The sequence below is a fragment of the Neomonachus schauinslandi genome, chromosome 10 (assembly GCF_002201575.2).
Source record: "Neomonachus schauinslandi chromosome 10, ASM220157v2, whole genome shotgun sequence".
NCBI lineage: Eukaryota > Metazoa > Chordata > Mammalia > Carnivora > Phocidae > Neomonachus > Neomonachus schauinslandi.
This window is the reverse complement of record NC_058412.1, coordinates 133,280,623-133,308,275: the sequence shown is the minus strand read 5'-3', so window position 1 is coordinate 133,308,275 and position 27,653 is coordinate 133,280,623.

Sequence of the window (27,653 nt, the reverse complement as noted above, 5' to 3'; positions counted from 1 at the left end):
TTTCACCTAGTCACTAAGTTTGAAACAAGCTAGATCTTGTCCCCCTAAGCTCTCCCCATCTTAGATCTTTGCCCTTGCTGGCACCTCTGTCAGGGACAGCTCTCCCAGGAGCTGGCTCTCACATGGCTAGAACCCTGTCCTTTTTTTTTTTTTTTTTTAAATTTTTTTTTTTATTCTTATGTTAATCCCCATACATTACATCATTAGTTTTAGATGAAGTGTTCCATGATTCATTGTTTGTGCATAACACCCAGTGCTCCATGCAGAACGTGCCCTCCTCAATACCCACCACCAGGCTAACCCATCCTCCCACCCCCCTCCCCTCTAGAACCCTGTTTGTTTTTCAGAGTCCATCGTCTCTCATGGTTCGTCTACCCCTCCGATTTCCCCCGCTTCATTCTTCCCCTCCTGCTACCTTCTTCTTCTTCTTTTTTTTTTTTTCTTAACATATATTGCGTTATTTGTTTCAGAGGGACAGATCTGAGAGTCAACAGTCTTGCACAATTCACAGCGCTTACCAGAGCACATACCCTCCCCAGTGTCTATCACCCAGTCACCCTATCCTTCCCACCCCACCCCCCACTCCAGCAACCCTCAGTTTGTTTCCTGAGATTAAGAATTCCTCATATCAGTGAGATCATATGATACATGTCTTTCTCTGTTTGACTTATTTCGCTCAACATAATACCCTCCAGTTCCATCCACGTCGTTGCAAATGGCAAGATCTCATTCCTTTTGATGGCTGCATAATATTCCATTGTATATATATACCACATCTTCTTTATCCATTCATCTGTTGATGGACATCTTGGCGCTAGAACCCTGTCCTATGCAGATTGCTGCAGGCATTCCACCTTGTGGGGGCAGTGGGGAGGGGGAGGGAGAGTGGGTGCTAAAGTAGCCCCTCCCGCACTGTCCCTCTCAGACCCTCTGGTGCATTTCTTGCTTTGCATTTGTTTTTGCCTTATTTGACATTATCTCATTGATGTTCCTGCTTCCTGGTCTATTGTTCACCCCTCTCCCTCCTAACACTTCAGTCCCTTGGAACTTGTGTTTTCTTTCTGCTCTAGCCAGATAGCATGGCCCAGAGTCATGGCCAATAACCACGGTGGAACACAAGGATGAGTAAATACATGAATGATCTGGAGGCGGAACGGTGAGGGCTGGGGACATGGCCAGCCTTCTCTCAGCCTGGTTCCTGCTTTTGCCTCTTGCTCTCTGGGGAAGAGCCTCAGCATGGCTTGGCCCACCCTCCTGCTCCAGAGATCCCAGAGGCATCTTGGAGGGAGCACAGTGGTCTCTCCAGGGCCTGGCTGGGCTCCAGCACGTCCCTGCCCTGGTTACCGGGCACCTGGCCTCTCTCCAGTTCCCGTGGTTCCCACAGAAACTGTCTCATCTGCAGCAGGGTGCCAACAGCTCTGGGCCACACAATGTGCACAACCTGCTTGCTCTGATGGAGACGCCTCGTTTTCTGTTAAGACAGCGGGCTGCACATGGCCGGAGAAAAGAGTCTGGCCCGGTCCAGGAAGTAAGTACTTCAGTGGACTTGAACCTGTCTCCTGGCCTGGGCTCCGAGGTCATGGATCCGGCTGGGAACGCAGTAAGCTCAGAGTCCTGCAGAGGTTGCAGGGTCTGGAGCCAGCCCTTCTCTGAGCCCGGGCTGTGCGTCCAGATTTTTATTCCTCAGCCCTGGAAGCTTCTTGAGAACATGCCCCATCTTCGCTCCACGCCAAGACCACACATCCCATAATAATAGAAATACTCCTGCAGAGCCGTGTGCAAGCTCACCACACACAGGGTCCCATGGTACCCCCAAAGCCCAGTAAGAGGGTATCATTCCTATGGTACAGAGTTGGAAAATGAGCCTCAGGAAGGTGAACAGACATCATGCCCAAGGGCGGGCAGTGGGGACGGTAGCCCAGGTGTTCTGATTCTGTGGGTATGGGGACAGCGAGTTACCCCCGCTCCAAGGAGGAGGAGGGGTCCCTCATTTCACATGAGATGAGGGGCTTTGTGGGACCCCTCAGAGAGCTCGAGGTGCATCCCTGCTTTTGGGTGGCTCAAGAGACTCATTTCTGATGGGGCCAAGCTGTCCTGGGTTGGAGACTCGAGGCTCTGTCTGGGAAGATGGTCAGTGCTGTTAGATCCTGGGCACCGGGAGCCTGCGGGCCGCGTAGGGGGAGAGGGCTCCTCCCGGACAGTGGTCCCGGGGTGCAGCCAGGGCCAGCTCTGAGAGGCTCTGGTCACCACCCAGGGGTCTTAGAAGCCCTGCCCCGAGAGGGAGTCCCACGCAGTGCAGGACCGTCCACCTTACTGAGCCTCCCCACCCCACTCTACCCCTGGGCCCGGGGCGAGGGCACCCTCCCCACAAGCAGCCTGCTCACTGCAGGCCCCTGGGAACTAGGGTCCTATTAAACCAAAGAGCAAATTTTGCTGATTGCCCAGGACTGGGCTTTCTCAACGGCCGAATGAGACTGTGGCTCACACTGACCACACGGCTGTTGGCTGCCGGAGGGCCCAGCAAAGTCACGGTCATCGCCTGAGTTCCCACCTGCTGGGGGCAACGCTCTGTCCCAGTGGACACAGGAAAAGGGCCAGGGGTCGACAAAACGAGGTTGGCTCCCTGACTAATCCCACGTGTCTGGTACATTCCATCTGCCTAGCTCCGTCGGCGGGGGGCTCCCTGAAGGCAGTGCACGGTGCCTTCCCTACCCGCATTGGCCTGGCACCTCACCCGGGGCTTGGTGCATTCTAGGTTGTCAAAAGGACTTATGGAGGAAACAGGGAAACATGATGTCTGACGGGTCTGCCGTTGTGGAGTATCTTGAAGTAAGCGGATGTCCTCACTGTTGGTCATCATGGGACCAAGTCAACCCTGGGGCAAGGGCCAGGGCTGCAGGCGAGGTGGGGGACGGGGAGCCCCACTTCCTGCTTACTTCCCACCGACTCCTCAAGGCGGGCCCCCTCTCTGAGTGCCTTTGGTGGTGGGGGCTGGGATGCCTCCGGCCACAGGGAGTGGGATGGAAGGGGGCCCCTTGTGGTGGGAGATGCCCTCTGTGTCGCTCCCCTCCGGGCTCCAAACCTAAGTGGCACTGTCATTTCTCTCTGTCCTTTCCTTCCGCCACCTCACCGCCCCCTCCCCCCACATCCCTGAGAACCTTCTACGTGCCAGGCCCCCCGCTAGCCCTCGGGTGATCCGTTTGCTCAGCCAACGGGGCTAGCTCCTTCCCTGGGGGCGCTCCGTCCCTGGTGCCTGGGCACAATGTTGAGCGGCCAGGAATGAGCGGGGAGCCAGGGTGGGGAAGGGGAGGCCTGTCCCAGCAGAAGGACCAGTGCGTCTCAGGGTCGGAGATCAGGCAGGTGTGAGCAAAGGGCAGAGGGGAGGTTTGGGGTCAAATCATGGAGGGCTCTGTGTGAAGAATTTTGATTTTATTCTTTTTTTTTTTTTTTAAGATTTTATTCATTTATTTGAGAGAGCTCGCTCGCAAGCAAGTGGGGGGAGGAGAGGCAGAGGGAGAGGGAGAAGCAAACTCCCCGCTGAGCAGGGAGCCAGACGTGGGGCTCCATCCCAGCACCCTGGGATCATGACCTGAGCCGAAGGCAGACATTCAACCAACTGAGCCCCCCAGGAGCCCCTGATTTTATTCTAAGTGCAGTGGGAAGCCGCTCAGAACTTTAAGCAGGGGAGCGACGAAACACGGATTTTTTGAAAAAGGCACTGTTCGTTTCTAAGGAAGCCCCCCCCTGAGCTGGAGACAGAGCTGGTCCCTGCAAGGGGGCAGCAAGCAGGTCTGTTCACAGGCACCTCTGAGAGTCGACTGTCCCCCACCCCACTTCCTCCCATCTGCCTCGCTCCGCGGCCCCTCCTGGGGGAGAGGATGTTGTCATCATTTCCCTTTGGAGGTGGCCTCTGGAGGGACCCACCAGCATGACCTCCCATTGACCCATCTTCTGCCCCAAGTCCATGGCTGTTGGGTTGTCTGAATAGCCAAGAGATGAACTCATCGCCACCTCCCGCAGGGCCACTGTCTGAGCGTGTCTGCAGCTTAATCGAGGTACAAGCATACTGTGTCCCAGGGTTGGGCCCGCCAACGTCCTTGATGAGTAACTGGGACAGTCGAGGGGACGGGGAAGTGGCGACAATGTTACTATTGTTCTTTGGCTCCAGGGCCCCGACCGCTGGGTCTGCACGGCCGGCTGGGCTGGGCTGGGCTGGGCTGGGCTGGGCTGGCGGCCACAGCTGCTGGCTCAAACCGCCGGGCAGCCTGGTCAGCGCAGCGGGGGACAAGGGGGCAGGTCCAGCTGCTCGGGCGGCACCACCTCCGCAGACCCACCAGAGGCTCACAAAGCAAACATCTCTTCTTGTCTGCAAACCACAGAGTTCCTTTCTGCAAAAGGACTGGGCATCTATGCGCCATGGAGGCCGTCCGGATTCATTTGCGCTTTCATTCATTCTTTCCTCATTCAATATTCATCCAGCCCCTTTGAGCATTTTACCCAAAAGACAAAAATAAGCAGTCAATGCTGAACTGACATACAGTTTTTTGGGGGCTGAGAGACTGACTTCATTATGACATTGAATCCTCACAATGTACAGAAGCCTGGGGCCAGTGGCTGGGTTTGGACTCTCCCCGCCTCTCCTGATGGTGTGGCCTTGGGCTGAGTCCTCCACCTCGTGACATACAGCACAGTGTGGGGATATTAGATACCTTATTCAGTTTCTATTCGCAGATGTGGAGACAAAAGTAGACCCATAGAGGGTCTGTATAATTTAATTAACAAACGCGATCTTATCGGTGGCTAAAAAAAAATGAAAGGATACATAGAGAATATACTTTCTCTTCCATGAGATATCTATGGGACAATTTTTTTAAAGTCACAAATAAACCCTACAACCTCAATACATTCCAAAAAAGAAATAACGCAGACCTATTTTGACGATAACATTGAAAATCAGTCATAACTAATGAAAACAAAACCCAAAAAGAAGGTAAGTATTTGTGATTCACTGACTTTGGGAAACTATTAGACATGTCTAGTAGGTCTAGAGATGAATAAATGTCTGCCCCCCACCCCATGATTTTCCTCCTCGGTGCGCGAGCCCAGAGAAACACGGGTACATGCTCCCCGAAAGCAGCAATGGGCTAAGCTGCTCACACGGGGCAGAGTCAATTGCCCACATCTCTTTACACCTCCTCCTTTAGGGACCTCACCATGGCAATTTGGAGGTGGGAGGCTTTACACCGTGGAATTTGGCAAACACCAATCAGGGCTCGTCTCTGCCAGTGCACTGCCTTTCAAAAGCCACAAAGAGAATGTTCATAGCAGCGATTCATCATCACCCCAAAGTGGGTGCTACCTGGATGTTCATCGGCAGTAGAAGGATAGATAAAGCATGGTAGCCTTTCACGCACTAGAACACTCAGCAGAGTGAAAGTGAGCGCACGCCACCATGTACAGCAACGTGGATGAATCCCACAGACACAAAAGAATTTGCATTTTGGGGTTCCATTTATGTAAAAGAAGCAGGCAAAACTAGTCTATGGGGTTAGAAGTCATGATAATGGTTATCCCTGCATGGCGGGGCATGGGGCGCATCCAGAAGGGGCACCAGTGGGCTTTCAGAGGTGATGGCAATATTCCATTTCTGCATCTAATTGCTGGTTACATGCGTACATTTATGTGGTGAAGACTCATTGAGTTGACATTTATGATTTGATGTATTTTGGTAAGTATGTTAATCTTCAAGAAAAAGTGTACTAAGAATATAAGATTTATGAATAAAATAGAGCACGACAAACCAAAATAAAGAATTATCTCCTAAATAATTCTCGGGCCAAAGAGAAAACCAAAAGTGAGCTGGAAAATATGATTTGTCCTGCGAAATTAATCATGAAGCTGCTGATTACAAGGTGGTTCAGAATAGTAAAAAATGGAGTATCATCCAAGTGCTTAACAGAGGAAATTAGGTAAACATATTATGGCATAGTCATGCAATGGAATATTATACAGTTATTAAAATTACATTGTACAGAAAAATGTTTGATGATGTGGAGAGGTTCATAATGTATTATTAAGTGGTTATGATAGCTTTTTAAAAAACATGCATTTTATATAAGGAAAAATAAGTGGATACAAGTACATCACAATATTAATCATCATCTCTGAATAACTGAACAGCAGGTTACAAAATTATTTTTTATTCTTTTTTTTACATTTTCCAAATACCCTGTGAACATGTATTATCACTGTAATCCCCCCAAAGTTTATTTAAAACAAGATAGCTTTATTATTATTATAGCACCTAGAAGGTGCCTCCAAGAGAATGAATTCCCGGTGGATGTTTGTCGAATGACTGAGTGATTGATTGCTAGAGTGAAATCTGAATGCTGTGACAGAAGACAGGGGACAGGGACGTTTTCCTGGAGGATATGGGGAGAATGGCAGTGAATAATCACCGTTTGTGGGAGGAGAGAAGAATAAAGAGGATTGTGGTCTGGGGGACTCAGAAGCTTTCCAGGTTTAGAAACAGCAGGACAGAGCAGAACGGACAGGGTTTTATGAGTGTGATTTTTGACATCAGGAGACTCTGCCCCACCCCTTGACCTTTTGTGGCCCCCGGGGTTACATATGGTGGTATATCTCATCCATTTTCGTTTAATAAGTGATAACTTATGGACAGAAACTGAGCGAATGCCAGCTGGAAGAGGTTGTGAGGGTCTACTGTTAAATATTCGGACAATTCGAGAGCTGGTTCTTGAACCACTGATGGCCTGTAATCAGCCATTGCAGAGCATTTACACCCCCCCGGGTGTAAAAACTGGTAAACGCTACGAACCAGGGGATTTCTGCCCCTTTGCTCTGAAGAGCTGGCTGACCAACACAGCCCTGGATTTCATCTGCTGTTCATAAAATCATTGCAGCACTCAAAAAATCCCCTGCTAATTCGGGTGGGGGTCAGGGTTTAAGATGCACTGTGCATCTTCCTGTTTCAATCAACCCAGGGTAGCCCCGCCACCCAGTAAAGCTCCACAGGACAGCTGGCTTGGGCTTAGCGGCCCTTTCACACGCTAGCTCCTGCCCACCAGCCCCTCAACAGATGCGAGACCGCCCCCCTCTAGCCCCTCTACCCAAAGTCTCCTGGCATTTCTCCTCATGTCCAAACCTGCCCACCAGTCGGTTCCTGTGATTCCTCTGCTGAGGTGGTCGTGAGTGTGGGAGTGGGGCCAGACCATGGCAGTTCGTGAAATTCTTTGGGGCAAATGATGCCTCTTTATGCGGAGGGTGAATGCCCCAGACCAGCCACTGGGGAAAAGTAAACTGCTGGAGAAGCCGCCAATCACCCTACAAATAGTAACTTCCTTCTGAGCTGTATCTCCAAAGACGTGAAGTTAGCTGTGTGACCTGAAGAAGACACTTTCTGAAAGAGAGGAGCTCTCTCCTCCCTCCACTTCCCTCCACCCCTCCCCCCTGCTCCCCTTTCTCTCTCTTCTCCTGCCTCCCTTCCCCTCCTCCCCCATCCTGTCTCCCCTCTTTCTGTCTCCTTCCCTTCTTCCCTTGCCTTCCAGCAAACTGCAGCTGTCCTGGGCTCTGTGCTGGGCTGGGCCTGCAGGGGGTACAGACCCTCCCAGCCCACACACCCCACTATCTGACATGTGCTCATCACGATGACCTGTAATCAGAAGGGTGACCACAGACTGTGGCGCAGCCTGGAACATTCTTCTCCTACCTCCCCAGCGGTCCATCACCTCTGCTTTCAGCTGGGCAAGTCTCTCTCTTCCTCAGGGCCGCCTTGCCAAATGCACCAATTTTTATGCCTCCAAGGTTTAACAATAACATCCCCCCAAATATCTGTTGAGCACCTACTATGCGCCAGACTTACATTAGATGTGAGAAACCCCTTTCTTGTTTTTTTGAGCCTCTGCCCCAAAGCACCTGAACTTCCTTCTTTCTAGGACCTTCTATGTGCATCCCTCGGACTTATATAGAGCTTGTGGCATGGTGGGAGTTCGGTATAGATTGAGGGCCTCCTATGTTCTGTTTCTGTTAGTCACTCACTGAATATTTACCCAGAGCCACTGTTGACAGCCCCGAGCCTGCTGAAAAGATGTGGATTTGCCTCGACTGAGGGTCTGACACAATTTTCTCTTCCCTCTCTCTTCCTGTTTCAGCTCAATTTTCCCAGAAAGTGGTATTTTCCAACTTGATGAACAGATGCCCTTTTTACCTTTGATCAAGGTTAACGACTACGATCGAGATGTGGGGCGTCAGGCATCAATGTTGTAATAAAATTACACTAATTTACTTAGTGCTGCAGGTGTCCCGGGGTTCCTTTATCTGAACATGTTTTGCTCATGAAATTTCTGTGCTCAGCACTCACTGACGCAGCCATTAATTGCCAAGACCTCCGAGCTCTGACCCACTTAGCAGATCGATGCAATAGAGTGCGAGCTTCTCAAACAGTCCCAAATTTTCTGGTCATGAGAACAAGCTGGTGGCAGACAGGGTGGCCGAAAGTGCCCGATAGTTTATCTGGACGGCATTGGGATGGCGATTACTCATACTTCCACAGAAAACCCTAATATTGTTTCAGTAAGTGGCGTTCTTTTCTCCAAGTAGGGGCATTTGGAGAAGGAGCACTCACAGGACAGTTGGACTGGGAAAAACAATGGCTTCCCAGCAAAGCAAACACCGAGTGGAAGGGCTCCAACCTTGAGGCCAAGAGAAACCACCACCTCTGAGACACGCCGCCAAAATCCACCTTCTGCAAACAGTCTGTGTGATTCTGGCCAGTCAAGCTGGAGGCTTTGTTTGCCTTCAGATAATTAATCCGACTGCAGTGGGTTCGCGGGCTCTGAGCATCCAACCTGGCTGGGGTGGGAGGAACCATCCTGAGGGCCCCAGCTCCAGGGTTTTCTGCCCAGACGGGCTTCCTGGGAGCACCATGGCCATTTTCCTTCTGGAGACACACAGCTTCTCCACCCTGAAGCTGGCCAAGCAGGCCCCATCTTTGTAAGCAGCACCAGCCAGACTTACTTCCTTATTAATTATTAATTAATAATAAGCCACTCATTTCCTTGCCTCCATCACCACCTGGCACCTCTAGCTTCAGCCGGTGCGCTGCTCTGTGTGATGAGCGGTTACACACGCAGGCTCTTCCCTGCACCGCCTGGGGTGGGATCTTGACCCTGCGCCTCTAACTCTGTGATCTCAGGCATGCTGGCTCACCTTTCTGTTCCTTTGGTTCGTCATTTATAAAATGGTGACAGTGATGATAACCAACGCCCAGACTGAACTCGGGATTAAATATAGTAATTTGCATAATGCCATTAGCGCTTGGTGCTGGGAGGCAGGGTAATGGTGGCGAGTGGGGGCCTCTGTGACTATTGAAACATATCTCCATGTCCCCCTCTTCCCTCTTCCTCTCTCCGCTTTGTCCCTGCCTTGACTCAAGCTGTTATCCTGCTCCAGGAGGGCCACGGGACAGCTTCTGATGGGGCTCTCTGCTTCCTCCCCTGCCCCTGGAAACCCGTTCTGCAGGTTTCAGCCAGAGGGAACTTTTAATCATTGCTTTAGTTTCCAAGAATGTCATTCAAATTATCACACACTTGGTGGCTGGAAAAAACAGATATTTATCCTCCTATCTTTCTGGAGGTCAGAGTCTGAAATCAAGATGCCAGCAGGGCTGTGCCCCCTCCTGAGGCTCTAGACAAATCCCCAAGACCCCCGTTCTATGCATTCCTATGGACTCAGTCAATGATGGATCCTGGGGGTGGGGGGGTTGGCGGTGAGACCTTACAGGGGCACTGTCTGGTCACTGATGTTGCAAAAACTGTTAATAACTGTCACAAGGAGGGCGCCTGGGTGGCTCAGTTGTTAAGCGTCTGCCTTCGGCTGAGGTCATGATCCCAGAGTCCTGGGGCCAAGCCCCGCATCTGGCTCCTTGCTCGGCGGGAAGCCTGCTTCTCCGTCTCCCACTCCCCCTGCTTGTGTTCCCTCTCTCACTATGTCTCTCCCTGTCAAATAAATAAATAAAATCTTTAAAAAAAATAACTGTCACAAGGAGAACGCAGTCAGAGCACTGCCCAGGGGCCAGGCCAGGTGCGCCCTGTAGGTCAGGATAGAATCCAGATTATATTCTAATTGTGATGAAAAAAATCACTGAAGGTTTTGAGCAAGGAGCAAATAATCCGATTTGTACTCTACAAAAGTCTCCCTCACTTAGGGTTGCCGAATTTAGCAAACAAAACTACAAGGTATCCAGTTAAGTTTCAGTTTCAGATCAATAACGAATACATTTTAAGCCTAAGTATGGGCTAAATTGGGACATACTTATGCTAAAAATGTATTCGTTATTGATCTGAAACCCACGCTCAACTTGACATCCTGTATTTTGTGCAGGGATCTGGCTGCGGCTCCTGCATGAAGAGAGGGTCAGAGGAGGGCAAGGCTGGAGACTGGACACTGCGAGTCTGGGCCATTGCCCAAGGGGGCGAGGATGGCGGCTTGGGTGAGGTGGCGTCCATGCAGACGGAGAGCAGGGAACGGAGCGGAGAATGTTTTAAGAACAGCTCACGTCTACGAGAGCTTTATCTGTATTATCTCATGTAATCTGTACAATCACCGTCTAGGTGGGTACTGTACCCACTATACAGATGAGAAAAATAGGGGCCTGGAGAGTAACTGGCTAGTTTGCGGGAGAACCAGGATTCGAGGCAGGTTCCCAGGGTCTAGTCCTAACTATTTTAAGATAGTGCTTGTGTAGACGGACCCCCCACCACACCGTAGCCCCCTACGCTGCCCCCTGCGCTGAGACCCCAGCTGTGTGGAGGACAGGGTGTGGGCAGATGGGAGCAGTGAGACGGTGCAGGGGCCCCTCCATGGAGTGACAAAGGCCATTCAGGGCAGTGACGGTGGGATGGGGAAGTGGAGAGGGGGGCACTCCATATTCAAGAGACTTGGGGAGACAGAGGTGGCCCCTTGGCACTCAGCTGTTTGCCTGGAAATGAGCTGTCTGCGCCCCTGCTCCTAAGACATGCGGAAACACGAGGGGCCCGTGAGGAACTGTCTCCCCACACGCTCCCTGCAGGCAGGGGAATGGACTGCGGGGCGGCACCGGGGAGCCCTCACTGAGCCCTGCCCGGAGTCACGCTGCCTCACCCTGGCGCCGCTCTGACGGCGGTGTGCACAGACGTCACCTGGGGATCCGGGTCAGGGGCCCGGGAACCTGCATTTGTAACACGCTCCCGCGCTCCTGCAGCGGGGGGCAGGGCTCTAGGTCAGTGGTCCTTGAAGTCTGGTGCCGAGACCAGCTGCATCCGGGTCACCTGGGCCGCGCTCTGGGCTTTCCCATCAAGGCGTGCTATGCCAAGCCCTCCAGGGGAGGCTGATGCTCGCGGAGTGTGCAGAACTAAGGCCACGCAGCTGTGACAGAGGAGGGGCCCCCTGGAGGAGGGGTGGGGAGCTGCAGGCCCCAGTACTTCCCAGCAAATGCCCCCAGTCCTGGAGCGGTCTCCCATAGGTGACCGTGTGACACAACGCGGCCAGGGAGAAGGAGGAGGGAGACGGAGAGACAGAGAGGAAGGGGGTGCACCCCCAGACACTGTCCCCCAAAGCTCTCCCCCAGGGAGGTTCACACAGAGCCATCTGTCTGTCTGTCTAGCTGGCTACCTGGTCGAGACTTTGGGCATCACACTAATTACTCTACGTGAGACTTGGGCACCCCTGAACCACTGGCCTCTCGCACTTCACGCAGGGAAGAGAGGCCGCAGTAAATGCCCCCTCCCCATGATCACGGGGGAGGCGATGCTGTTTCCCATGGGTCCCTGTTTTGGAGCCTCTTGCCCCTGCTTCCAGCCGCGTGCATCTGGGGCCCCTGGTGGGAATGCTGGGAGCCCGTCCTCCTCTTCCTTTGTTCACTTGTGTCAGATGAGTCAGGTCACCTTGGCACCCAGTCTCACAATTGAGTCACCTTCAAATAAACAATGGCTGAGGGGCAGAAATAATTGCAAAGCAATTTCAATTTTTTGCTGAAATCTCTCAAAAAGGCTCAAGGAGCTCCCAGTCTTGGTGCACACTGACCCTCTGTGACACCCTCTATCCAGGAGGGGCCCGCCCTACCCAGATGGATAGGTGCAGAATTCCCGGCGCCTGGGCATGCCCTTTGCTAAAACTCCCAGTGTCCCCAGGCCTCAGCCAAGTGGGAGAAGCTCCCCAGATTTGCTCCCAGCCCACCCTCCTCTCACTCTCCTGAGTCCCCCTTACCTTGCGCTTCTCTTCATTCCCTCTTTGCTTCTGCTTCTCTGCCCTCCCTGTCACTCGTGAATCCTGTTTTTAGGACAAGGACCAGAAATGAGCTGGCAAAGCCAAAGGCTCTTCTTGATAGGTAGAAGGAAGGACAGGAGTTGTGGGTTTGCCTATTAATTTGGGGGAACACACTGGTCTGCCAACATTCCTTAATGCTCACTACGTGCCAGGCATTGTGTGAGGCCCATGGGGGCAAAGGTATTGAAATAAGAGGATGAGAAAGGGCTGTGGTTTGAGGCAAGCAAGTGTGAGGCAAGGACAATAAAGGTCGAGACGGAGCGTAAGAACCGTGGCTGGTACTAAGTACCAACCACCTGCTGGATTCTGTGCTCAGTCAGTAACGTGGGTTAACCTGTTTGATTCTTGTAACAAACCTGTGGTTTAAGTACTGATGTGAACTCTCATTTTATAGATGATGAAACCAAAGAACTGAGAGGTTACTTATTTGCTTAAGCTTACACAGCAGGTAAGAGGTGGAGCTGGGATTCTAATCGGGGACTTCTGGATTCCAGAGTCTGGCTCTTTCCCACAGTGCTATCCACACAGAAGGCTGTGGGGTGAGAGATGGGATTTTGAACAGCCTGGGAAAGCCTGCTAGGGCACCAGGGAAGGCTTCCTGGAGGAGGCAAAGCCTGAGCTGAGTCTTGAAAGATGAAATGTTTCATCAGAGTTCCTCTGTCTCTGTCACATCTAGCATCTAGGCTGTGCCTGGATTAAGGCAGGACATGAAGGTCAAGGGGAAGGAAGGTGGCCAAGATACCCAGAGGGATGTTTCCTGACTGTGACTTGAACAAGGGAAGGAAATGTAAAAAACTAGATTAACAACAACAACAAAACCCCAGAAAATTTGCTGACACGAGCGTCTTCAAAGTTGAGCAGTTTGGCAGCCTTCAGACATGGTTGTATCTAGGGGGTCATTTGACAGCAGCAAGACTTGACTCTTCTCCCACAATCTCTAGGCTTTTCTTATTTCTAGCTGGTTTCATTCCAAAGCAGGCCGGGTTCCAAATGACAACAGAGATGGCCTCCAACAGCCCTGAGCCTCCATTTCCTCCACAGCTGGGGGAAGTCAGAGAAAAGATCACAGGCTTCCTGCAGAATCCATTTCATTCCCCCAAAGACTCTGATTGGCCAGCTTGGGTCACATGCCCAGTGGCATCCATGCAAAGGGGACTCTGGCTCCTGATGGAAGAAGAAGGATGTAGACCAGCCACACGTTTGTACACGATTAGACACAAACAGGATCCTGACTGGTCCCATTGCTGGAACTGTTGGAAAAAGAAAAAGAGAAGGTGAAGGCACCCTTGAAGGTGAAATGGGATGGATTGTGAGGCTGAGCACCATGAAACTGAAAAAATTTCGTATGAAGCTCGTGCATCATTGTCTGGCTTTCTGATTAGCATTTGGGGCACCTGTGACGACAGCGTATGCCCGACTGAGGACGTGCAGGGAGGGGGACCTCGGCTGGGAGGTGGGCCGGGTGCCTGGGGGCTCAGTGGCTGGGCCCCAGGATGTGGGGCTGCTCCTGTCTCCATGGAGACAGACCTGCCCCCCCTCCCCATGGTTCCACAGACAGGTGGGAAGGTGATCGTCAGGCCAGGTCCAGGTGAAGCCGTGTCGGAATCAGAGTCCAGGGCTCCTGGATCCCCGAATGACCTGAGGGAAAACACGTCCCCTTTGGAACTTCAGCGTCCTCACTCTGTAAATTAGCAGCGGAACCCAGACAGTACTGGCCGACGCCGGGTACGGTGTCGGTAGGTGTGATGATCAGTCCAGTGGTACAGAAGCAAGTTAAAAAAATGTTTAATATCGATGTGTTGATCTTTACAGCCTCCTTCTATTTCTGTTTCTCCATCCATAGCTGTGATACAGGTTTTTATTTAAAAATAAGTCTGGTGGTGGCTCAGTCAGTTGTGTCTGCCTCTTGGTTTTGGCTCAGGTGGTGATCTCAGGGTGGTGAGATCAAGTCCTGCCTTGGGCCCCATGCTGGGCGTGGAGTCTGCTTGGGATTCTCTCTCCTTCTGCCCCTCCCCCTCCCTTGCATGCGCATGCACGCGCTGTCTCTCTAATTAATTAATTAATTAATTAATTAATTAATTAAGTTTGCTTTTTGTGAAAAGGGTGTGTCAACTGAAAGAATAATTCTCAGGAAATTATAGTGCTGGTGCCCAAATTGGTAAGGCCGTCCCCACATGATCAACATGTGGGAAATGCCAGTGGGCTGCCCTGGGATTTGGGGCAGGTGAAGGGTCAGAATCTTGGTGTTATGCCAACAGGTATGAGTACTTACTGTATTTGCACGCCGGCCATGGGCAGAAGTGTGCAAAGAGCCCTGGCGCCCGGCTGTAATGCTTGGAGGGAGCACTGAGCTTCCTGGGGGTGCCGTCCCCGCGATGCTCCCGCTCACCTCCTGCATACACAGCTGTCACCCCCGATGACACGCCGTTCCGAATCCTGCTTTTCGAGACTAACATTTGCCGACAGTCACTGCGTGCTGTCAGACGGATTCCTCCAACAGGCTTGTCGGTGCTGCTCCCAGGTCCCGCTTCGGGGTGCCCTAGAATAGGCTTAACTAGCTGTTTTTTTGAAAGGATACTTCTATTTCTCATGATGATAAACAACAGTGTTCTGAGCTTCCTGCACGGCTCTCTTGCCTCATGATTCCTGAGGATGCCTTCCTTGGAGGGGTCTTGGCTGGATGCCTCTGTTTAAAGTGGGGGGGGTGGCTGCCCCGGCTGCAGCCCCAAGCTGCTGTGTCCCACGGCAGGAGGCCATTCAGCTCCCAGCTCTGTCTAGACAGCGAGCGTGCCAGCCAGTGCCAAGCCCGAGCTGGCTCTGTGTGTGTGTGTGTGTGTGTGTCTGTGTGTGTGTTTGTTAATTACCCTGGAATGTCTGCTCCGGCCGCCACCGTGGAAATGTAGGTCATCCCAGTGAGGCGCGCGGTCATGAGAAGGGGGGTCGGGCCAGCCGGCGGCGCACACACCGTATTGAGGTCACGGCCGTCTGGGAGCCAGCCTAACAGGGCCCAGGCACGTGAGAAGCAGACCGGCTGGTTTCTTTCTGTGGCTCTTTCTCTTTGTGCGTTTCATAGTATTGCTCACATTTTCAACCTCAAGCATGTCGCTTTCCTGTGGCAGAGGCGAGGACAAGTGTCCCATTGTACACCTCAAATTGGATCTTTCATATAGCAATCTTTTACGGAGCCAGGACATTCTATTAAGCAACTTCCCCTGCATGGTCAATGGCCTTTCATCCTTCAGAAGCCCTAGGAGGAGGGTCCGGTTATCCTCACAAAATATAGTATATAATCTCCATAGATACTTTACAGATGAAGAAATGAGACTCAGACACATTACCCAGCTACTACTAATAATAGGGAACAGTTATTTGTCACTGACTATATGCTGCTCTCATCTGGTCTCAGCTCTTTGTATATAGTATCTCTGTTGATCCTCCAACAAGCCAACAATGGTTGTTCCCATTTTATAGATGAGGAGATAGAGGTGCAGAGAGCCAGCCTATCACAGCGTTAGTGGGATTCAGACCCAGGAGGTCCAGCTAGAGGCTGAGCCCTCAAACCCTGTACTCTCCATCACTGTGTTAAGGTCCCCGAGTTGGGTTGGGGTCAGTCTTTGGCTTGGATAAGCCATTTGGACTTAAAAACCCAGGAGTGAGAACAGGACTATTGTACCTCCTACAAAGAAGCCTTGGGTTGGAAAGCTTTAAACCCGAGTCCGGTAAACTGAGGCGGCTCTGGGGGAAGTCGCTTAGAAGCCGGATCTTCTCAATGTGCTTGTTCAAGAGCCCAGGTCTGAGACATCTCTTACGGACACACATCCCCACCCTCCTTGCCCTGGGTTTAAAAAATCACCTCATCTAACAGACTTGCCCGTCTGTGGAACAACACACTACTGTGTGGGGGCTATGTTTGTGAACCTGCCAGTAATAATTGTTCAAACATTTATAAACTGTGTGGTTATGAGCAAAAGGTTTTAAGAAACTAAAAGAAATGCGAGGAAATCATGCTTTAACCACCCTCCCCTGGAGGGCTGGGGCAGACTGCATTTCCCTCCCAAGGTTGCACCATAAAAATTTTCAAAATGATAGAAACGTTGAAGGAACCGGACGGTGAACACCCAGATGCCCGCCATCGAGATGCTGCCTTGAACCATTCTTGCTTTGTCACACATCTATCCATCCCTCTGCCCGAGGCAGGCTGCACTTTAAAACGACATGTATAATCTGGGGTGGCTTTCTCTCCAGAGGGAAGGTATTCCCAGGCCTATGGGGGTTCAGCCATGACTTTGAAAGGATAGTTGAATATAATGTTTGAGAAGGTGGTAACAGTGGTGGCCCCCAGGGGTTGTCTCTGCCCCGGCCGGGTACCACGCGCTCTGCGAACACCATTGCTTTCAGCCCTCACGACACCCTGAGCTTCTAGTACTATCACCCTTCTCCCTATCACCTCCCAGCGTGGAAGCGGCAGGGTAGGGATGTGGCCCCAGACACGGTGCCACGCCTCCAGGACTGTGCCTTCTGATCCTCCTCCCAGCCTGGCACAGTGTAGACACTCCATCAGTGTTTGCCTAATTCACCAAGAAAAGATAAACTCTCTGCCAGGTTCAGGATTAAACACCTGACATGCATTATCTCATTCAATGCTCATGCCAACTGTAGGAGATGCTGAGAACATGGAGGCTTATAAATCAAATGGAGCGAGGGTTAGAAGACCTGCCCATTGGACCTTTCACCTTCTTGGTCTGGTTGCTGGCCATGTCTGTCCCGAGTGCTGCAGGGCAACAGGCTTCTTTGCTCAAAAGGTCATTCTCACGCCACTCTCCCTCCTCCTTCCAGAGGGAGCCCTTCCAGCTGCCCCAGGCGGGATCAACCTGCTAGTGCTGATTTCCGTCTTCCTGAATGGGCCTGTGAGAATGTGGAAGAGCCAGTCTTTGGGAGTCCTACAAACCTAGATCTAAGTCTAACTGCTGTCTGTGATCAGCTGTGCAAACTTGGACAAGTTTCTTTGTGTGTAAAAAGGTAGGGATCATGCTTTCTGAAAAAAAGCTGATGTGAGGTTTTGAAATGAAAAGGAGGGTATGTGAACAGCATCTTGCACATGTAAGATGCTCAAGTAGAAGGTCATTCTCTCTACTAACTTCTGCTGAGCTTATGGGCTGTGGTGTGTGATTTGCACATGAAGGGGTTGGTACTAGGACTTCTGTGACACATGGCCAGGAGGATAGTTAGATCTTGGACAAAGTGACAGAAAGGACCCCTCCGCCCCAAAGCCTCACAGGGGTGCATCATACCCTGTGGGGTTGCTCAGGGAGAAATGTGACTTAGCTTGATAATCTGATCACAATTTAACAATGAATCATATATGATTCTGGTCTGTTTCTTGTGTATTTATGCCTGTTTCTGCCCTCAAGGAGCTTGAAGTCTATAGAGATATTTTACCTCTTTCTTATGAGACCAAGAGTACCGAGCAGAGGGCTCAGTGTGACTCAGTGCTGCTCAATGCACCCCATGCCAACTAAATATAATCTAACCTAACCCTATCCCACTCAATCCAACCCAACCCAACTCAACCCAACCCGACCCAGCTCAACCCAATCCAATCCAACCTAACTCAAACCATCTCAACCCAACCCAGCCCAGTGCAACCCAATCCAACCCAGTCTAACTCAAACCAACTCAACCTAACCAGCTCAGCTCAACCCAATCCAACCCAACCTAACTCAAACCAACTCAACCTAACCAGCCCAGCTTAACCCAACTTAACCCAACTTAACTCAAACCAATTCAACTCAACCCAGCTCAACCCAACACAACTCAATGGCAATAGTTGTTCAGTGGAAAGCACACACAATTTAAAGTCAGAAAGTGCTGAGGTAAAATCTCAGTTCTTTCCTTTACAAGCTGTGTGACCTTGGGCAGGTCACTTCACTTCTGAGTCTGTTCATCTTTAAAATGGAGATTAAAATCCTACATTTGCCAGTATATAAGATTAATTTTCTGTTCAGGGGTGTTTGGGTGGCTCAGTCGTTAAGCGTCTGCCTTCAGCTCAGGTCATGATCCCAGGGTCCTGGAATCAAGCCCCACATCAGGCTCCCTGCTCAGCAGGAAGCCTGCTTCTCCCTCTCCCACTCCCCCTGCTTGTGTTCACTCTCCCATTGTGTCTCTCTCTGTCAAATAAACAAATAAAATCTTAAAAAAATTTTTTTCTATTCATCAGGTGTCTCCGTATGTGACACCATCAAGCCCACCCTAAGCCATTGAATGGAATAAATCTCAGCAATGTGCCCCTTTCCTCCCCTGGCCCACCTTCTGCCCAGCAAAAAACGAGCAAGAGGAGCACCTCCAACCCAGTCCTCCTGGTTGCTTGGCATTTCTCTGGGAGGACTTGGAGTAGGAGTTAATATTTTTCAGAAAACCTTCCTGGTAAAATTGAGTGACTTCATATGCACTAGCTAATCTTTAGACTGCAAATATGGTACTTTCGAAGTGTTGTTGTGAGGTCAGACGTTAATGCAGGGCACTCCCACTAAATATGTAGAAATTACTGCAGCGGCCACAGCCCCCTTATCACCCATCGGGACATGGGAGTGGAAGCTCTCTTTATCTGCCTCTACATTACAAGACACGAGACTAACTCTCCACTGCCTCTGTAAACATCATGTGGATGCCCACAGCACCTTAAATGTCTGAGGATGGTCAGCAACACCCCAATGAGCCCTCCGCTTCTGCTCCCGAGACTCTTAACGAGTCATCTGGTTACCAAGAGTCAGATGGATTTGTTCCTTGAAGTTGCTTATTCCAGTTATATGTGTAATTTTAATTCTGTAATTCAATGGAGTTATTATACAAGATGAAACACCATGAGTGTGAAGAGAAAGATAATAGTCATTTCTATGAAAAATAAGTCAAGTGCTTTGGAATGACTTGATCAATATGAGTTGCTAAAAATCTTGCTAGAGAATCAGGTGTGGGAGAGACTACTGCAAAGATTAAAAACTACCTGAACTGTGAAGAATTCTGTATTCCGAAACCTTGCAAATGTCTGTCAGTTCTTTTAAGTTTTCATTTATTCATTCATTTAAGTAATCTCTACACCCAACGTGGGGCTTGAACTCACAACCCCAAGACCAAGAGTAGCACACTCCTCCGACTGAGCCAGCCAGGCACCCCTGGCTTCAGTTCTTTACTTCACTTTAATCTTTTTTTAAAGGGGCACCTGGGTGGCTCAGTTGGTTAAGCATCTGTCTTCAGCTCAGATCATGATCTCAGGGTCCTGGGATCGAGTCCCGCATCGGGCTCTTTGCTCAGTGGGGAGCCTGTTTCTCCCTTTCCCTCTGCCTGCCTGTCTGCCTACTTGTGATCTCTCTCTGTCAGATAAATAAATAAAATCTTTTTTAAAAAAGATTTTTTTAAAAAAGATTTTATTTATTTGAGAGAGAGAGAGAGAGTGAGTAAAAGCAGGGGGAGCGGCAGAGGGAGAGGGAGAAGCAGACTCCCCATTGAGCAGGGAACCAGACATAGGGCTCAATCCCAGGACCTTGGGATCATGACCTGAGCTGAAAGCAGACATTTAACTGACTGAGCCCCCCAGACATGCACATATGATGTCCCGGAGCTTGGCTCTGCAGTGGGCTTCAAACATGTGTATGACCCATGTGTGACCAGTTACATTAGTAGAAAGAACACAGCCTGGCAGATGGATTCCCTCCCTCCCTCTGCTACTTGCTTGCATGTCTGGGTGACCATGTCACTTTCCAGGGCTGAGATTTCTCCCTCAGCAGAAGGGGGTGCTAAGAACTACCTCACAGGGTGTGAAGGTCAAGGGAGGGGTAAAGAGAGTTCATAGCTGGTTTCTGACCCAGGAGAGGGGCTGTTAGGAGCACCTTCCCTCCTCACTGCAGGCTTCCCTGTCCCAGAGGTCCCATGTGGGTCTGACTTCTTTGTCTCCCAACCCTGAGTGGATGAGTTTCAGCTCTCAGCTGAAGGACACTCCGGGGTGCGATGTCTATGAAATTGTAAAGATGTCTATGAAACACACCATCCCTCCAGCTCAGAAAATGCACTTGACACGTTGGTCCCTTGGGGAGCCTGAAGTTTGGGTAAGGCTGAGACACTGTAGAGAGCAGAGCTGTACAAGGGGAGGGGGGAGGTCCCAGGAACGGGGGGGAGGAGTTGCCTTCTGGCTGTGTGCAGGATTACAGAAGCATTGCCTCATGGATTAATTAATGATGGCAAGCTCATTAACCACTGTCTGACCTCCGACGGGCAGGCACTCTGGGTGGGCAGTGCTGTCCAGGGTCATTAACAATGACTTGTGTGGATTTATTGGAAGGACAACCATTTTCCTCAAGACCCAGTTTCAAATTGAAAATTGAAAAGGCACTTGACTTCTGGGTCTGCATTATTCCTGGTATAGAAATAAAAAGAGAAGGGTTGTGGGCTTTCTTGGAAACATGAGAGAAAAGTCTGGACACAGTGGGCCTGGGAGGGTGGGCCAGAGAGAAGACCCACCATGTGTCCAGACTTCAGGGAGGGTCTTGAGAAAGGCCCTCCCTCCAACTTCCCTGACTTTTAAAATGCAGCTAGCCCACCCTTGTGTGCTGACTTGTGCCTGGCACTATGCTAAATTCTTTCCATGTGTGACTCAGTGTCATCCTCAACAACTCAGGGAGCTAAGTTCTATAATGTACCCATTTTATGGAGGAGCAAACTGAGGCACAGAGAAGTTCAAAGACATGCCCAAGATTGGTAAGAGGTGGATCTAGGGCTGAACCAGTTCTGTCGGACTTCAGGAATGATACTGTAATGATGAAGCTTTACTGTGTCCTTGATGATGATTCTAATAAATCATCTAATACTAATAAAGTATTTGTCCAGTCATGATGAAGGTCCAGGTACTTAATGCACATGAAGTTACGAAGCCACCCAACAACCCTATGAAGATGGTGGAATGGTCTCCTGATATCTTTTGATACTTGCTACCCCCCACCCCGAAATTGAGGGTGGCCTTTGGCCTTCTAGGTGGGATCTTGTCAAGCAGTGGGGTCGCCTGATGAAGGTAACTGGCTTATACATCAGGCAGATCTGGGCTGTGGCCATCCACCAGCCTCACACTTCACTCCACCCGCCCAAACCTTACTCTTTTAATATGCAAAGTGGAACAGGAGTGCACATGGGACCAACTCATCTAGAGAGGCTTCCGCCAGGAAGCTGAAGATGGGAAGATGGGACACCTTCTTCCCCATCATGGGTCAATACACTGGTTTGCTTATGGACTAAAGGAGGATTTTTGGTTTTTTTCCTTTTAGGTCTTGGTAGTTGGATTTCACGAATTGGGAATTTTGGTTTGAGTGCTCAGATATCTCGACATGGACTTGACTTGACACGTTCTGCTCAGATATCTTGAGTCCCTCCTCCCATCTGACACCTTAGAGCCTCTGTTCCCCACTTTGTCCCTACTTGGTAGGGTTGCCAGCTCAAACACAGGATGCCCAGATAAACTTGAATTTCAACTAAAAAGAAAAGAAATTTTTAGTAGAAGTATGTCCTATGCAATATTTGGGACATATTTATACTAAAAAATTATTCTGGTTTATCTGAAATTCGATTTTAACTGGGTGTCCTGTATCTTTATTTGCTCAATCTGGCAACTCTACCACCTCCTGTGGGGTGGAGGGGGGAGGCCTCAGGGCACCTTAGTTGGGACTTGATCCTATTAATGGCCAGGTTTAAGATTTGTTTCTTAAGAGCCACTCCTCCAGGCATCTGCTGAGTCCTTGATGTCCACCTTCCCACCTTTAACCCTCAGGATCTTTCTGCAGATGTGGAAACAGAGGAAGAGACCTGCCCTAGGACACATGTCACTGAAGCCTGTGCCCTTACCTGTTCTAACCCCTGCACCCTCCAGCACCAAGACCCAGGGGTTCCCAGACTCTCTGTCCGCCCCACTCTGGTCCCTCCACCAGAGATGCTGGGCGGCTGGACCGCATCCTCCTGCTGCCGGGACCTGATTTAGATCACTGCTATTTTTAATCCAGGGCTTGTGCCAACACATAAAGCCTGTATTTGTCCCGTCCAAATCAGTTCCTGGAGAGACCCAACACCCTCCCCGGCTTTTAGATGCCTCAATTTGGCTCATGACGGGAAGGATGTAGCCCAAACAACCCCGCCAGCTCTCCAATGAGGCGGTCGAGTGTCCCTGCTCTTGGCTGCAGCCCTGGCCCGGTTCTCCGTGAAATGTCTGCAGGAGACCGAGTGCCTTCGCAGCCGTCAGATGGTACGGATGGGGTGGAATCGCCTCTTCCCTGGGCCCGTCCCATCTCAGGGGCCGTGAGTGCCCTGAGACCCACAGTTTGGTGCTGCTGGTGACTCCTTCAAGAACAAGCAGCTCACCCTGACCCAAAAGGTTGGCTCTCCCTCTGTTTTGTGTTTGATGTGGTCAGCCTTATGGGCGTGGTTGCCCGCGGAGAACCAGCTCGAGAGTCGCGCTCCAAACCCAGGCTCCGCAGAGAACCGAATTTCGGACACAAGCTGGCCTGTTCTGTGTGACTTTGCCCCGGGCTCTCTGAAGCCCACCCAGCTCCAGCTCGGAAAGAGAAGTCATTATGGAGTGAGCTGGAAAGTGGCAGAGTGATCAGATGAAGCCAATGACACCATGTTGCAAATGCTTGGGGACAAGCAGCTCTGGGAACGATATCATCGTCGAGGCAATAAGGTTCATGGCCACTGAGGGTACGCTCATGTATTCACTCATCTGATAGATGTTTACTGAGCACTTACTTTGTGCCTGCATGCTAGCGCCAATGATACATGGAGATAGTTAAGGCACGTTCAAGGCACGTTCATTGCCGTCCGGGGTTCCATCAGCTTCAGGGGAGTTGGACACACACAGACGGTCTAAACCCACATGATGAAGGCCATCGCGTGAAGACCACTGAGCACCTACAAGGGGACCCCCCCCCTCCCCACGCCCCTTTGCCTGACACCGTATTTTCCAGCCCCTGCTGCATCCACAAATGAGATGCAAGTTGAGGTCTGACAGGGAGTGTCTGAGAAATAGTGTGCTCTCCTGCTAAAAAGGCCATATTCACTGGCTTCCCCTTTTGCTTTCCTTTCGTCTTGAAAATGTCTGACTCCAGCAGCCATCTTGAGACCAAGAGGCCCCCAAACCGAGGACAAAAAGCCGCGGTGCCTGGAGTGCTGGAGGGGTGGGCAGCGACAGCCTTGGTCCCTGAGGGCATCACCAAACCCAGGCCCCAACCCAGCAGCCCCCCTCCTTACTCCTCGACATACAAGAAAAATAAACTCCATTTGTTTACTCCCCTGTTAGTTGAGTTTCGTGTGACTTGCAGACTCTAGCATTTTTAACTGAAGCAGAATTCAGTGACTTTCAGCTGAAAGATTCTGGAAAATCTAGACAGAAGAGGTTAAAAAAAAAAGCACAAAGTCCCTTGTCCTCAAAAATTCACCATCAGTCGGGGATAAATAACATGAAACCACGGCGGCTTGTGCATTCGGCAGATGGAGGAACCACACCTTGTCTGCAGGCCTTCTAGATTATTCCCTCTTGCAGTCTGACAGGACTTCTCAGCTGTGGATTCTAAACCAATTCCCTGGGGTTCGGATAGACTCGGAGTGGCCAGCAGTCCTGGTTTGCCCGGGACGGGGAGCTTCCCAGGATATGGGACTTTCAGTCCTGGCAGACTGGGAAGGGTGGGTCGCCTTGTCTAGACTGAAGCCTGAATGATTAAATGCAAGGCAAGACAATTCAGTCAAGTCCTTGGAAGCAAACAGGGTAGACGGCTGCTGGTGTCCGTCAGGGATTAGAGCACCCCAGGCCGATGAGGGCATCAGTCACAGCACCACTCCAATGAAGTGGGACAAGACTGCTCTTTGGAATTTCCTCTACATGTCCCAGACCTGGGTCTGGAGGCCTGGACAGTTGGGGGGACACAAAAAACAAGCCCCCAACCCCCTTGGGCTTGCTGCTGCCACGTGGGGCTGGAGGCGGCGGCCCCGTCACTGCTCCTTGCCTCGGCCCTGAAGACTGGGGTTGGGACAAAATGAGGTCGTGGATCCTCTGCACCTCCGGGGTTTATAGGGGCCTCCCCGCCTCCCATGGCACTGAGCTCGTAATGACTTGCTCAGCTCCTTAACGGAAAAAAATGTGCACTCGTTCGCAGCTGAATGTCCTTAATTTGCCTCATTTGTGCCTAAAGCGCGGGGTACAAGAGTGTTAAGTTAAAAGACTCTTACCAGAATGTGGTGTCCCTCCTTCTGAAAGCGTGTTCTTCCCCTAACCAGACGGGGTGGTGGGGAGGGCAGCGCTGACCCGGAGACCACAGGCCGTGGTGAGATTCTGCCCTTTCTGCTCAAAGTAGAGCACTTTTACTTTGGGGCCCTTTTTTGTTTTGTGTTTGTGATTTTAAGAAGTGGCAAATATTTACAAATGAGGAGATTTTAAGTAAAAATCCGTATTTCTGATTTCTCTTAAATCTAGCAGTACCGACTCCACATTGGGACACATAGATGCCTCTTCGCTGGGGCTGAGGACAGACCATCTGCCCCTCCGGTGCGGTGGGGGCCGGGGGGTGGGAGCACCAGGGAAGGGGATGGGAATATGAGCTCCCCAGCCAGCCTGGCCCCTGTGGCAGTGAGTTAAGGCCTTCTCTGAATTGTTTCTTGGGTTATTTTATTCAGTGAGCAACATAGGATTAGTAGCGTGATCAGCACGTTATCAGTATTGGATTCACTTTCACAAGTAATTTCTGATTCACTGCCCTTCTGAAGCTGGGACTCCCCACATGGGCTGGACTTTGCATGAACACAGGAACGGAAGCACAAAGTCGTGAGGCTCAGGCCAGCTCAGGGGCTGCGTCCAGGGCCGTGGGGTGGAATTTCAGAATTAAAGTTTCACATTTCCTATAATTGTGCAAAAGTGCGTATTCATTGTGAAAATCTGTATGAATTTTTCATAGAAATACTTGGAAAGAACATAATGAGTATTTATTAAGGGAGAGATGATTCCACATGTCCTCCAAGGCATCCTAAGAAGCCATCCAGAAAACACCCCTCACTAGCGGCTCTGAAGTCTTTCCCTAACGCACTTTGAATAGGAAGGGTTCGTTTAGGTATCTGTGGGGCGGAGGTCTGCTTTAATAATGTAAAGACCTGCTCCTTAGTAGGCAGATCTGGAGTAACTGAAGGATCGGGGTCATCTCATTGCTTGATTTATTATTTTTATTGGGAAGCAAATTCAATGCCATGAAAAAAGTGTTACCATGAGCTACAAGAAAAGTAGCAAGGCAGAGTGCAGTGCATGATCCCATGATAACTGAGTAAATACTTAAATGTGTCTGCAAAAAGAAAGATGAAGCGCTCCAAGTCAAAGTGTTCGCTTTTACTGGTAGATAGATAGTTGGGTCATGTTTTCTTTTGATTCTGATTTTTTAACGAATCTCGGCAATCAATTCTATTTCTCAAGTTAAATTTCCTTCAAACTGCTCAATATTAGCAAATGCTTGCCAAGGATCCAGTTTGAGGCCTTAGTGAGGGTCAGAAATGGCCAGTAACAATAGCTGTTGTCGTGGTGGTGTGCTGATTCAGATTGTGTTAGGCTACATGAAACAGAAACTCAACAACAACTCAACAAAATCGGGCTCACCCCCAAACCCTAGGCCCCATGTAACATGAAGCTCAGAAACAGGTAATGCAAACAATGACTCCATAATTCTACAGGAGTCCAGCCACCCTCTTTCTCTCACTCATCCTATGGTGTGTGCTTCGGCCTCATGAGAGCAAAGTGGTTGCTTCATCTGCAGACATTGCATCCATAGTCTCAGAGAGAGAAAGGAAGGGAAGAGGGCAAATGCTAAAATTCCTTTTTTAAAAAAATTTTAAATTTAAAACCCTGCCAAAGGATTGCTTCTGACTTCCCACTGACCTGAACCACATGGTCATTTCTAATTGCAAAGAGGTCTAGGAAGGTGAATATTTTTTTTTTAAAGATTTTATTTATTTATTTGAGAGAGAGAATGAGAGAGAGCACATGAGAGGGGGGAGGGTTAGAGGGAGAAGCAGACTCCCTGCCGAGCAGGGAACCCGATGCAGGACTCGATCTAGGGACTCCAGGATCATGACCTGAGCCGAAGGCAGTCGCTTAACCAACTGAGCCACCCAGGCGCCCGGAAGGTAAATATTTTTAAACAGGTACCTTACTGCCTAAGCAAAATTGAGATTCTGTTAGTGAAGAAGAAAGAGAGTGGATACTCGTTAGGGACCTTGCAATATCCTTCTCCAAACATCGTGATGTCCTTAATATCACTTTCTGTGGTTTCACCACCTGCTGTGCACTGTGCTGGGTGTCCGACATGGTTCGGATCAGTGATGCAGGACTACTATTACTTCCTACCACAGAGAGAGAAACTGAGGCTCTGAGAGGCGAAGCTGCTCCCTCCACTGTGTCAGGCAGACCGGGATTCTAGCGTTGTCTCATCTGAGTCCAGAGCACATGCGCCTGATCACCAGGCATACCAAGAAAAGCAGTCACTTGGGTATCAGCACAGACGTGTCGAAGAAGAGTCATTTCTTCTTGAATCCGGACCTGTGGCCTCTTGGGTCCTGTAAGACCAGCGCTTCTCAAACAGAGTGTGTATCCAAATCATCTGAGGATCCCAGGAAGATGCAGATATGATTCCTGGTGAGGCCTGGGACTCTGCCCTCCTGACAAGCTCCCAGGTGATGCCCTTGCCCGTGGTTGCAGACCACACTCTGAGCTGGAATCCCACCTCCCTAGAGCTGGCCCCCTGGATTCATACTGGGCCTACAGAATGCAGGGCCACGGAGAGCAGAGGCCACTGCACAGGACCCAGTAGGACGACTCTTCACACGATGTAACCAGGCCAAGGCGAGCTTTGCTCCTGCTGTTTCCTCCAGGAAGAGTCTGCTCCCTGCGATAAGTGAAGTCCAGGCCTCCAGAAGGACCAGGAGGCAGGCCCCAGCCCACGAGGGCCTTGAGAACTTGGTGCTCTTGAGACGTCGGCCCCCATGTTCATCTTCAGAGTCTCAGGAACTGGTGGGTCATGACCTTAGTTCTTTGCACTAAGATGGCAATGAGGAGGATGATGGGGAAGAGGGCTATGACGAAGAAGATGAGGAAGCAGAGTAGGAGGAGCAAGCAGAAAGAGGGAAGAGCACGCAACGAGGAAGAGGAGGAGGAGGAGGTGGTAGATGTTGAGGGAGGAGGAGGAGGGAGGTGACTGAGTTTACTGATTATGCCTGACATCATACAATCCTCAGAGTCGCATAGGGAGGGTTGTACTACCTTTGTC